Source organism: Bubalus kerabau, chromosome 3, assembly GCF_029407905.1.
Source record: "Bubalus kerabau isolate K-KA32 ecotype Philippines breed swamp buffalo chromosome 3, PCC_UOA_SB_1v2, whole genome shotgun sequence".
Lineage (NCBI taxonomy): Eukaryota > Metazoa > Chordata > Mammalia > Artiodactyla > Bovidae > Bubalus > Bubalus kerabau.
Window position 1 is genome coordinate 170,954,238 of NC_073626.1, and position 13,906 is coordinate 170,968,143.

At 40.9% G+C, this 13,906-nt stretch overlaps 1 pseudogene; it reads right to left on the bottom strand.

Annotated features, from left to right (window-relative positions):
• Nucleotides 1-3,192: 3,192 nt before the first annotated feature.
• LOC129647338 (60S ribosomal protein L7a-like) lies at nucleotides 3,193-12,996 on the bottom strand (annotated as a pseudogene).
• Nucleotides 12,997-13,906: the final 910 nt, after the last annotated feature.

Consider the following 13,906-nt stretch of genomic DNA (forward strand, 5'->3'; position numbering starts at 1 on the left):
AAAAACACCAATACAGTATGCTGCTGCTGCTAAGTCGCTTCAGTCGTGTCCAACTCTGTGCAACCCCATAGACGGCAGCCCACCAGGCTCCCCTGTCCCTGGGATTCTCCAGGCAAGAACACTGGAGTGGGTTGCCATTTCCTTCTCCAAACAGTATACTGATGCATATATATGGAATTTAGAAAGATGGTAACTATAACCCTGTATGCGAGACAGCAAAAGAGACACAGATGTGTAGAACAGTCTTTTGGACTCTGTTGGAGAGGGAGAGGGTGGGATAATTTTGGAGAATGGCATTGAAACGTGTACAATATCATATATGAAACGAATCACCAGTCCAGGTTGGATGCAGGATACAGGATGCTTAGGGATGAAGAAGGCAATGGCACCCCACTCCAGTCCTCTTGCCTGGAAAATCCCCTGGGCGGAGGAGCCTGGTAGGCTGCAGTCCATGGGGTCGCTAAGAGTCGGACACGACTGAGCGACTTCACTTTCACTTTTCACTTTCCTGCATTGGAGAAGGAAATGGCAACCCACTCCAGTGTTCTTGCCTGGAGAATCCCAGGGAAGGGGGAGCCTGGTGGGCTGCCGTCTCTGGGGTCACACAGAGTTGGACACGACTGAAGAGACTTAGCAGCAGCAGCAGCAGCAGGGATGGTGCACTGGGATGACCCAGAGGGATGGTACGGTGGAGGGAGGTGGGAGGGGGGTTCAGGATGGGGAACACATGTACACCCGTGGTGGATTCATGTTGATGTATGGCAAAACCAATACAATATTGTAAAGTAATTAGCCTCCAATTAAAATAAATAAATGTATATTTTTTAAAAAAGAAAATAAACCTGCTTACACCTTGCTCAGCTTTCTATTTAGTCCAACACTCACATCCATACATGACCACTGGAAAAACCATAGCTTTGACTAGATGGATCTTTGTCCGCAAAGTAATGTCTCTGCTTTTTAATATGCTGTCTAGGTTGGTCATAGCTTTTCTTCGAAGGAGCAAGCATCTTTTAATTTCATGGCTGCAGTCACCATCTGCAGTAATTTTGGAGCCCCAAAAATAAAGTCTGTCACTGTTTCCATTGTTTCCCCATCTATTTGCCATGAAGTGATGGGATCAGATGCCATGATCTTAGTTTTCTGAATGTTGGGTTTTAAGCCAACTTTTTCATTCTCCTCTTTCATTTTCCTCAAGAGGCTCTTTGGTTCTTTGCTTTTGAACTGTGATGCTGGAAAAGACTCTTGAGAGTCCCTTGGACTGCAAGGAGATCCAACCAGTCCATCTTAAAGGAAATCAGTCATGAATATTCATTGGATGGACTGATGCTGAAGCAGAAACTCCAATAATTTGGCTGCCTAATGCGAAGAACTGACTCGTTTGAAAAGACCCTGATGCTGGGAAAGATTGAAGGCAGGAAGAGAAGGGGACGACAGAGGATGAGATGGCATCATCTCATCCAACCATTGGTTGGATGGCATCACCAACTCTTTGGACATGAGTTTCAATAAGCTCTGGGAGTTGGTAATGGACAGGAAAGCCTGGCGTGCTGAAGTCCACGGGGTCGCAAAGAGTTGGGCATGACTGAGCGGCTGAACTGAAAACACTTTGCTCATGGACTCCCACTCTTCAGAACTGTTAGAAAGTATATTTCTATTGTTCTAGCCACCCAGCCTATGGTATTTGTAATGGCAGTCCTAGATAATTAATACACCAAAAAAAGAGTAAAAACCATCATAGCCCATTTAATCTGAAACCATAGGAACTCCCTAATGAAAATTTCAAGAGTATTTAAATAAAGAAATGGTGAAATCTCTAATCATCCTTTAACTTAGTGGGGAGACAAATTGCCACTTTTCTCCTGAGAACATGAAGTCTGCTGCTAATGGTGGGAATAAAAAGAGAGTCAGTGTCAGCTTTGTCTCACGCTTATCTGGCCCAGACAAGGTGGCCCCAAGGCTGAGAGAAGGATAGCCAATATCATCTTTTAATCACAGGGGGCATAATTTGTGCTGGCTTCAGAACCAAGAATGTAAAAACATAGCCTTCTTGAAATGAAAATAGTAGTTACAAGCCAACTGGGATCAAGCATGGCTTTATGCTTTCTACCATTGTGTGCACAAACTAAAGACAAAACATGTTTGTTCAGACAAGTGAAAACTGTCCCACAATATATAATCAACACATTCAAGTAAAATTATACATTATCTAATATGTGACCAGTCCTATTTCATCCTATCAGCTATACCCATGATTTCTTTTTAAAGTTTTCATTTTATCTATTTTAGAAACTACTTTCAAAGGCTGAAGGAAAAGAAAGGTATTCAGATATACCATACCCCCCCCATAATTGCATCATTTATCTTAAGTAAACCAAGAATTCAAAAAATACATATTTAAATTATTGTAACCTAAATATAACTTTGAAATTTAATTTTGGTTTACGTATAAAGGACTTCCTTTCATACAGGAACTTGCATATTCTTTTTGTATCTAGTATTTTTAGTTATGTTGATATAACTTATAAAGTTCAATATGTGGTTATTATCAATATAAATGAGATATACACCTATCTTTTGTATTTGTATCTTGCATTTTGAATGCATATTAAAAAGTAGGAACAATAATCTCCATTATGTTATCTGTCACCCATATCAAATTCTCCATGGATATTAATTAATATATTCAATTAAATTAATACTTTTTTAAATTGGTTAATTCTACTGTTTTCAGTTTTAAGGGGTATGGATTCAGTTATATATGAAGGATTTCATTTCCGCTACTAGGCCTTAGTGGAATTTATACCACATAGTAAAATACCATCTTCTTTTGTCTAGGACAGTTTTGAGGTATAGTGGAAATAATGAACTGGAAACTCAACAAACCTGGGCTTGAATCACCTCTTTTCATTTTACCAGCTTAGAAACCTTGAATAAGTTAGATAATTCCTCTGGGCCTATTTCCCCACTTTTAATATGGAGATAATAACATCTACAAGGTCATTTTTACATTATGCATTGTGATGAACTCATGATTCTTGCCCAATAAATGTATTTTCTTCCTGGTTCCTCAGATTCTGGGGTTCAGCCATTCCAAACATTCCCTGTTTGTTTTGCCTTTCATATGATCTTAATTCATTCTTCTTTTTTATTGTGAAGGATTTTTTTTTTTACTTTTTTGGTACAGAAAACTCAATAGTGTACACTTCTCAATTTGATGGCCAGTTCTTCGGCCTTTGCCTCTTCTAGCTTGGCAATGCAAGCCACCAACTTTGGACCCAGGATGTTGCTTCCCGAGGGATGGCAGATTTCATCATATCTGTAATTGTAATTGGTCCTAATAGCTTCCATCAGCTTAGCCTGAGGTTCTTTGTCGGCCAAGTTAACTCATGTGAAGTTGACAATGGTGCGATTCTTTCATGCGGACTGGACGCTCCAGCCTGGCCTTCCCTTTGCTAATGAGATAAGGAACTTGCATCTTATGATACAGGGCAGGCAGGAAGGCCCCCAACTCAGTGGGATCCACATCACTTGCAGTCACCTCCAGTGGAAACTTTTGGTCTCCACCAATGTGGTGCCAGCATTAACCCCTGCCAGAAGGGTAAGTGGCCTTCTTGTGGGGACATCCCCTTTGCCTGCAGCTTTCTCTCACCCTGAGCTAACAACCTTTGCTTCTTCCCTTACTTCATGTCTGGTCTGTACTTGTGAGACATTAATCAGTTGAGTGACTCTTTGAGAGTCCAAGTGAAGTTGCTCAGTCATGTCCAGCTCTTTGCAACCCCATGGGCTATAGCCTACCAGGCTCCTCCATCCATGGGATATTCTAGGCAATAGTACTGAAGTGGGTTGTCATTTCCTTCTCCAAGGGATCTTACCAACCCAGGGATCGAACCTGGGTCTCCTGCATTGTAGGCAGACGCTTTACCATCTGAGCTACCAGGGAAGTCCTTGGGAGTCCTGGGTGAACTGGTTAAGCAAGGGAGGCATTTTCAGCAACTTATAGAGGCTGACTCTCTGGCTTTGCAATCAGATATAGTGAAGTCATTTGACAAAGATGGTGATGTCCCTTTTGGTCTGATATTCTGTCCTGACTCAGATGGTAAAAAAGTGCATGCAATGCAGGAGACCCGGGTTCTATCTCCAACCCACTCCAGTATTCCTGTCTGGAGAACTCCATGGAAAGAGGAGCCTGTCAAGCTACAGTTCATGGGATCGCAAAGACTCAGACACAACTGAACGACTAACACTTTCTGTCCTGAGAAGTAAAGTGCAACACTGTGAGTGATGGACAAGTTCCTTGTCAAGTTTGTGTTAAGAACCACACAGGAGGGTCCATCTGTATTAGTGATCTGGAGTGAAATGAAGTAAAGTGAAGTAAAAGTCGCTCAGCCATGTCCAACTCTTTGTGACCCCATGGATTATATAGTCCATGGAATTCTCCAGGCCAGAATACTGGAATAGGTAGCCTTTCCCTTCTCCAGGGGATCCTTAGTTTAAAATGCTATTACCATTCTTAATTATTCTTACATTTCTTAGATTGAAAAAATTCCGATGGATTTTTGAAAACTATGTCAAACACACACTTGCCAACTTAGATCTGCACCTCATAATACAGGCAGACCTAACTTTATTGGACTTTGCTTTATTGCACTTTTCAAATGCTGCATTTTTTCAACACAAATCAAAGGCTTGCGGCAAGCCTATGTGGAGCGAGTCTATCAGTGCCTTTTGTTGTTGTTTAGTTGCTCAGTTATGTCTGACTCTTTGCGACCCCATGGACTGCAGCATGCCAGGCTTCCCTGTCCTTCAACATCTCCTGGAGCTTGCTCAAACTCATGTCCATTGAGTCAGTGATGTCATCCAACCATCTCATCCTCTGTTGTCCCTTTTTCCTCCTACCTTCAATCTTTCCCAGCATCAGAGTCTTTTTGTCAATTTTCACATCAGGAGGTGTGAAACTCCTGGATGTGTGTGAAACTATTGGAGCTTCAGCCTCAGCGTCAATCCCTCCAATGAATATTCAGGATTGAATCCTTTAGGATTGACTGGTTTGGTCTCCTTGCAGTTGAAGGGACTCTCAAGAGTCTTCCCTAACACCACAGTTCAAAAGCAGCAATTCTTCAGCACTCAGCCTTCTTTATGTTCCAACTCTCACATCCGTACATGACTCCTGGAAGCACCATAGCTTTGACTAGACTGACATTTGTTGGCAAAGTAATGTCTTTGCTTTTCAATGCACTGTCTAGGTTTGTCATAGGTTTTCTTCCAAGAGGCAATTGTCTTTTAATTTCAAGGTTGCAGTCCCAGTCTGCAGTGATTTTGGAGCCTAAGAAAAGAAAGTCTGTCACTGTTTCCCTTGTTTCCCTATCTATTTGCCATGAAGTGATGTGACTGGATGCCATGATCTTCGTTTTTTGAATGTTGAGTTTTAAGCCAGCTTTTTAACTCTACATTTTCACCTTCAACAAGAGGCTGTTTAGTTCTCTTCACTTTCTTCCATTAGGGTGGTGTCATCTGCATATCTGAGATTATTGATATTTCTCCTGGCAGTCTTGATTCCAATTTGTGCTTCATCCAATCTGGCATTTCATATGATACACTTTGCATAGAAGTTAAATAATCATGATGACAATATACAGCCTTGACATACTCCTTTCCCGATTTGGAACCAGTCCGTTGTTCCATGTCCAGTTCTAACTGTTGCTTCTTGACCTGCATACCGGTTTCTCAAGAGGCAGGTAAGGTGGTATGGTATTCCCATCTGTAAGAATTTTCCACAGTTTGTTGTGACCCACACAGTCAAAAGCTTTAAAAGTGCAGTCAATGAAGCAGAAGTAGATGTTTTTCTGCAATTCGCTCGCTTTTTCTATGATCCAACAGATGTTGTCAATTTGATCTCTGGTTCCTCTGCCTTTTCTAAATTCAGCTTGAACATCTGGAATTTCTTGGTTCACATACTGTTGAAGCCTGGCTTGGACAATTCTGACGGATCTTTGAGAACTATGTCACACACTTCCCTACTTAGATCTGCACCTCAAAGTGCAGGCAAACGTCTTTTTTTGCACTTCACTTTACTGCAGTTTGCAGATGGTGCATTTTTTTTTTTTTAGACAAATTGAAGTTTTGTGACAACCCTACATGGAGCAAGTCTATCAGTGCATTTTATTCACCAGCATTTGCTCATCTTGTATTTCTGTGTCACACTGTGGTAATTCTCACTTATTTCAATCTTTTTCTTTATTATTATATTCTATGATTTTCTAGATAGGAAAGTACATTTGTACAAAGAATCAGGAATTTGAATGACTTTAGGCTCCTCAATAACAACAAAAGGAACAACAAAACAATGAAATCATGACTCTACAATGCCAAAGAAAATTCCAACTGTGTATTCTATACTCAAGCTATCTATCACCTGCCAGGGAAGTTTAAAGGATATTTTCTTAATGCAAGCTCCCAACACATTTACTTCCATTGCATTCTTGCTAAAGGGGCTACTGGAAGATGATTTCTGCTTTAAGAGGGAGTACTTCAAGAAAAGGAGATGATGAGAGATTCATAACAGAAAAGATATTACCCAGGAGAGAAGTGAGAAACATCTTCAAAATAGTGGGGGACGGAGATCTCAAGGAGATGACTGTACTCCAGATGTAGATATCCCTGGACCAATGTGACATGGGAAACAGACATGTGGAGGGCTGTCCACCCCAGGCCTTCTGTGGTGATACCATCTTTAATCTGATCAAATTATTGGAGGATATGCTCCAGACCAAGTGAGTAAACCAAGAATGTGGAAGGCCTACCCTCCAGAAAACAGAGCATCAAACTCCAGATTAGCAAATGCCAAGGACAATAATTCAGAGAAGAAGGAACACAAAGACAGCGTATAGAAAACTTGGAGCAAAACCGGCCCAGAGAGAACAAAGAAGTCTTTGGGAGAGAAAAAGGCTGGGTAGATCAGTTGATCTTATTGACCTTTTGGAAAATTGCCTGTGGAGCTTTAAGGAGGTCTGAAGAATTAACAAGAAGCACAAAGATAGCCAAAATCAAAGCAACTACTTCAGTCTCAACGAAGATAGAAACAAAAGAAGGAAACATCATAGACCGCTGGATGTTCAACTGTGAATAATATTTTCAAAAGCATCAAAGAAGCACTAGATACTCATGTAACTAAAAACTATCAATCTATTCAGTCAGTTCAGTCATTCAGATCAGTCGCTCAGTCGTGTCCGACTCTTTGCGACCCCATGAATCACAGCACGCCAGGCCTCCCTGTCCATCACCAACTCCCAGAGTTCACTCAGACTCACATCCATCGATTCAGTGATGCCATCCAGCCATCTCATCCTCTGTCATCCCCTTCTCCTCTTGCCCCCAATCCCTCCCAGCATCAGAGTCTTTTCCAATGAGTCAACTCTTCACATGAGGTGGCCAAAGTACTGGAGTTTCAGCTTTAGCACCAGTCCTTCCAAAGAAATCCCAGGGCTGATCTCCTTCAGAATGGACTGGTTGGATCTCCTTGCAGTCCAAGGGACTCTCAAGAGTCTTCTCCAACACCACAGTTCAAAAGCATCAATTCTTCAGTGCTCAGCCTTCTTCACAGTCCAACTCTCACATCCATACATGACCACTGGAAAAACCATAGCCTTGACTAGACGAACCTTTGTTGGCAAAGTAATGTCTTTGCTTTTGAATATGCTCTCTAGGTTGGTCATAACTTTCCTTCCAAGGAGTAAGGGTCTTTTAATTTCATGGCTGCAGTCACCATCTGTAGTGATTTTGGAGCCCAGAAAAATAAAGTCTGACACTGTTTCCACTGTTTCCCCATCTATTTCCCATGAAGTGATGGGACTGGATGCCATGATCTTTGTTTTCTGAATGTTGCACATTAAGCCAACTTTTTCACTCTCCACTTTCACTTTCATCAGGAGGCTTTTTAATTCCTCTTCACTTTCTGCCATAAGGGTGGTGTCATCTGCAGATATGAGGTTATTGATATTTTTCTGGGCAATCTTGATTCCAGCTTGTGTTTCTTCCAGTCCAGCGTTTCTCATGATGTACTCTGCATATAAGTCATGTTCAACTCTTTGTGACCAAATGGACTGCAGCACATCAGGATTTCCTGTCCATCAACAACTCCAGAGCTTGCTCAAATTCATGTCCATCAAGTGATGGACATCCAACCATCTCATCTTCTGTTGTCCCCTTCTCCTCCTGCATTAAATCTTTCCCAGCATCAGGATCTTTTCCAGCAAGTCAGTTCTTCACATCAGGTGGCCAAAGTATTGGAGTTTCAGCTTCAGCATCAGTCCTTCCAATAAATATTCAGGACTAATTTCCTTTAGGATGAACTGGTTTGATCTCCTTGCAGTCCTAGGGACTCTCAAGAGTCTTCTCCAACACCACAGTTCAAAAGTATCAATTCTTCAGTGCTCAATTCAGTTCAGTTGCTCAGTTGTCTCCAACTCTTGGCGAACCCATGAACCACAGCACACCAGGCCTCCCTGTCCATCACCAACTCCCAGAGTCCACCCAAACCCATGTCCACTGAGTTGGTGATGCCATCCAACCATCTCATCCTCTGTCGTCCCCTTCTCCTCCTGCCCTCAATCTTTCCCAGCATCATGGTCTTTTCAAATGAGACAGCTCTTCACATCAGGTGGCCAAAGTATTGGAGTTTCAGCTTCAAAATCAGCCCTACCAATGAACACCCAGGACTGATCTCCTTTAGAGTGGACTGGTTGGATCTCCTTGCAGTCCAAGGGACATGCAAGAGTCTTCTCCAACACCAAAGTTCAAAAGCATCAATTCTTCAGTGCTCAGCTTTCCTTATAGTCTAACTATCACATCCATACATGACTACTGGAAAAACCATAGCTTTGACTGGACAGACCTTTGTTGGAAAAGTAATGTCTCTGTTTTTTAATATGCTGTCTAGGTTGGTCATAGTTTTTCTTCCAAGGGCAAGCATCTTTTAATTTCATGGCTGAAGTCTCTATCTGCTGTGATTTTGGAGCCCCCAAAAATAAAGTCTGTCACTGTTTCCATTGCTTCCCCATCTATTTGCCATGAAGTTAGGGGGCCAGATGCCATGATCTTAGCTTTCTGAATGTCGAGTTTTAAGCCAACTTTTTCACTCTCCTCTTTCACTTTCATCAAGAGGCTCTTTAGTTCTTAATTTTTTCCGTAAGGATAGTGCCGTCTGCATATGTGAAGTTATTGATATTTCTCCTGGCAATCTTGATTCCAGCTTGTGCTTCAACCAGTCCAGGATTTTGCACGATGTTTTCTGCATGTAAGTTAAATAAATAGAGTAACAATATACAATCTTGATGTACTCCTCTCCCGATTTGGAACCAGTCTGTTTTCTATGTCCAGTTCTAAGTGTTACATCTTGACCTGCATACAGATTTCTCAGTAGGCAGGTCAGGTGGTCTGCTCTTCCTACCTCTTTAAGAATTTTCCAAAGTTTGTTTTGATCTACATAGTCAAAGGTTTTGACATAGTCAATAAGGCAGAAGTAGATGTTTTTCTGGAACTCTCTTGCTTTTTTTGATGAATCAACAGATGTTGGCAACATGATCTCTGGTTCCTCTGCCTTTTCTAAAATCAGCTTGAACATCTGGAAGTTCACGGTTCACATACTGCTGAAGCCTGGCTTGGAGAATTTTGAGCATTCCTTTGCTAGCATGTGAGATGAGTGCAATTGTGCAGTAGTTTGAACATTCTTTGGCTTTGGCTTTCTTTGGGATTGGAATGAAAACTGACCTTTTCCAGTCCTGCGGCCACTGCTGAGTTTTGCAAATTTGCTGGCATATTGAGTGCAGCACTTTCACAGCATCATCTTTTAGGATTTGAAATAGTTCAACTGGAATTCCATCACCTCCACTAGCTTTGTTTGTAGTGATGCTTCCTAAGGCCCACTTGACTTCACATTCCAGGTTGTCTGGCTCTAGGTGGGTGATCACACCATTGTGGTTATCTGGGTCATGAAGAGCTGTTTTATATAGTTCTTCTGTGTATTCTTGCCACCTCTTCTTAATACCCTCTGCTTCTGTTAGGTCCATACCATTGCTGTCCTTTACTGTGCCCAGCTTTGCATGAAATGTTCCCCTGGTATCACTAATTTTCATGAGGAGAACTCTAGTCTGTCCCATTCTATTGTTTTCTTCTATTTCTTTGAATTGATCACTGAGGAAAGCTTTCTTATCTCTCCGTGATATTCTTTGGAACTCTGCAATCAATCTATTAGGAAAGGGGTAAAGAGATGCAGAGGTGTAGTGGCAATGTAAAAGCGTTAGCATAAAAGGAAATCAGTATGAGATTCCATGTACATACAATCTAGATGGACATCTCCATATTCCAACAGAGAGTAAAAGAGAGGGACTTGAGGCAGTAAGGAGAGAGAAAGAAAGGAGAACTTGGAGCTGGCGGCATGATATCCTCCCCTTGAACATAAACTTTACAGAGCATCAATGTCCAACCAGGCTGTTCTATGCCTGTGAGAGATCCAAACAAAAAGAAGAACTCTCCATTATCACAATTGAACACAGAGAAGACATGAGGGTTGTTCAAGCCACAAAATGACCATCTTCCTGCTTCCTGCTTAATATGAGTCATTAATGTCCCTTTATCAATCAACTTCAGCTTCACTCTTCAAGATAAAATTTATGATGATAGCCATAGAATCACCCATGCTTGCAGACAGCGTCCAATCCAGAACCAAACCCACTTCCTTAAACCTTACCTCAAATCATTTAATACAAGCTCAAATCCTATAAGTTTAATTAACACCTTCTTGCTGGGACTTCCCACAGTTCCCCACAGTGTGGGGTTTCCATCAACACAATAAATAATAAACCAACTCTATCAACCACGAATGTGTTCCTGGTGGTCTTTGTTGGGCAAGCACTTATTTATAGGAAGTACAGGGAGGAAAACCACTGGGTTTTGCTAAAATTTTTTAGTCCTTTTGGACATGCTAAAATGCATGTACATGCCACTTGATAAAGTACAACTTAATTTTTAAAAGCTTGTCACACATTACTTCCCAAGGTGGGAAAGCATGTGCATATGCTGACTGATTGGAGGCAGGGAGGTTGTGACTGTTTTAAGAGATATCTTCTTAAGCAGAGGACTTCCCTGATAGCTCATTTGGTAAAGAATCTGCCTGCAATGCAGGAGATCCTGGTTCAATTCCTGGGAAGGGAAGACCCAGTGGAGAAGGGAAAGGCTACTCACCCCAGTATTCTGGCCTGGAGAATTCCATGGACTGTATAGTCCATGGGATCACAAAGAGTTGGACATGACTGAGTGACTTTTACTCTCATCTTAAGCAGAAGATTCAAAATTTCTAGTGATGCTGTAAATAACTGGGATGATGACAATCCTCCTTAGTCCATAATGGCAACTATTTTAGACTCTGGGTTTGCCAACATCCTCTGGATCATCGAAAAAGCAAGAGAGCTCCAGAAAAACATCTATTTCTGCTGTATTGACTATGCCAAAGCCTTTGACTGTGTGGATAATAATAAACTGTGGACAATTCTGAAAGAGATGGAAATACCAGACCACCAGACCTGCCTCTTGAGAAACCTATATGCAGGTCAGGAAGCAATAGTTAGAACTGGACAACAACAGACTGGTTCCAAATAGGAAAAGGAGTACATCAAGGCTGTATATTGTCACCCTGCTTATTAAACTTCTATGCAGAGTACATCATGTGAAACACTGGACTGGAAGAACCACAAGCTGGAATCAAGATTGCTGGGAGAAATATCAATAACCTCAGATATGAAGATGACACCACCCTTATGGCAGAAAGTGAAGAGGAACTAAAAAGTCTCTTGAGGAAAATGAAAGAGGAGAGTGAAAAAGTTGGCTTAAAGCTCAACATTCAGAAAATTAAAATCATGGCATCTGGTCCCATCACTTCATGGAAAATAGATGGGGAAACAGTGAAAACAGTGTCAGACTTTATTTTTGGGGGCTCCAAAATCACTGCAGATGGTGATTGCAGCCATGAAATTAAAATATGCTTAATCCTTGGAAGGAAAGTTATGACCAACCTAGAAAGGATATTGAAAAGCAGAGATATTACTTTGCCAACAAAGGTCCGTTTAGTCAAGGCTATGGTTTTTCCAGTGGTCATGTATAGATGTGAGAGTTGGACTGTGAAGAAAGCTGAGTGCCGAAGAATTGATGCTTTTGAACTGTGGTGCTGGAGAAGACTCTTGAGAGTCCCTTGGACTACAAGGAGACCCAATCAGTCCATCCTAAAGGAGACCAGTCCTGGGTGTTCATTGGAAGGACTGATGCTGAGGCTGAAACTCCAGTACTCTGGCCACCTCATGCGAAGAGTTGATTCATTGGAAAAGATTCTGATGCTGGGAGGGATTGGGGCAGGAGGAGAAGGGGATGACAAAGGATGAGACGGCGGGATGGCATCACCGACTCGATGCACATGAGTTTGGGTGAACTCCGGGAGTTGGTAATGGACAGGGAGGCCTGGTGTGCTGCCATTCATGGGGTCACAAAGAGTCGGACACAACTGAGCGACTGAACTGAACTGAACTGAATAGGTAGAGGTTAATTTGTATGGGAATTGAAACAGAATCCCTTTCAATTGTTTTACTTTGCCAAGAGAAATATGACTATAGCTATTCCACAAAATTTAGATCACTGCTTAAAATAAGTTGGCACATGTTTATTCACTAGTGATCCATGACCCAAGTATCCTGTATTACAGGTAGATTCTTTACCAACTGAACTACAAGGGAAGCTTATGAAAGTGAAGTATACACTTTAAAAGCATAATTTCAGATGTCAATCATTTTTGACTTATGAAAGATGGATACATTTAAAAATTGCTTGTATGTGGCACTTTTGGTTGTTCTCAAATTCAAGCTTGCGTCTAAAAAACATCCATCTACCCCTGTGGCTAACGTTAATGGTTTCTTTTAATTACAGATTCTGATTCTTGGAGGTCATTAGCATGGTCGATAAATTATACCAGAAACAGAGACACCCGGCAACATAATCATAAATCAAATAATCCCTAAAAGGCTTTGTACTATAGAGGCACACAAGTCAAACCTAAAGTCACAATTTTAAAATAGGCCCTGAGTGTCATAAACATACTTTAAGGGGAAAATCTCAAACATTAATTTAAATAATCAGTTTCAATCATTTTCAACACATTATCAAGGCTGTTATATTTATAACCCCCACCCATGTCCCCTACATGCCCAGAATATTTAGAAGCAAATACAAGACACCATATCATTTCATCTGTAAGCATTTAGGAAAACACCTATAGAAAGATAAGAGCAACTCTTTTTTAATCATAAATATGTCATTTTCAAACATAAAATTACTGTCAATAAACTTGTAACATCCTCAAATACTCAGATAGTGTTCAAATTTCCCCCAAATATCTTATAAATATTGTCACATAAATGTTTTTACATTTCATACTTTTGAATTCAGATAAAATAAAAAACTTTCTCACATGGCATTTGGTCGACATGCTTTATAAGTCTCTCTCAGGTCTATCAGTTTCTCCCTCTTTCTTTGTCCTGTTTGCAATTTATTATTTAAGGACACCAAGTTTTTGTCTTATAGAATTCCCAAGCTCTGGATTTTACTGTTTGAATCTGTGTTTTGTTTAAATATTGTCATCACACACTTTTTCAAGATATTTTTAAAGATCAAGTAATCAGTGTGTTCAGGTATTGTAAGCTTTATTCGTCCATTATAAAAATTTCCATCTAATAAATGCTGGAGATAGTGTGGAGAAAAGGAAACCCTTACATTGTTGGTGGGAGTGTAAAATGGTATAGCCACTATGGAAAACAGTCCCTGTTGGTCATCTATCTTATACTTAGTAGTATGCATGCCTTCATCC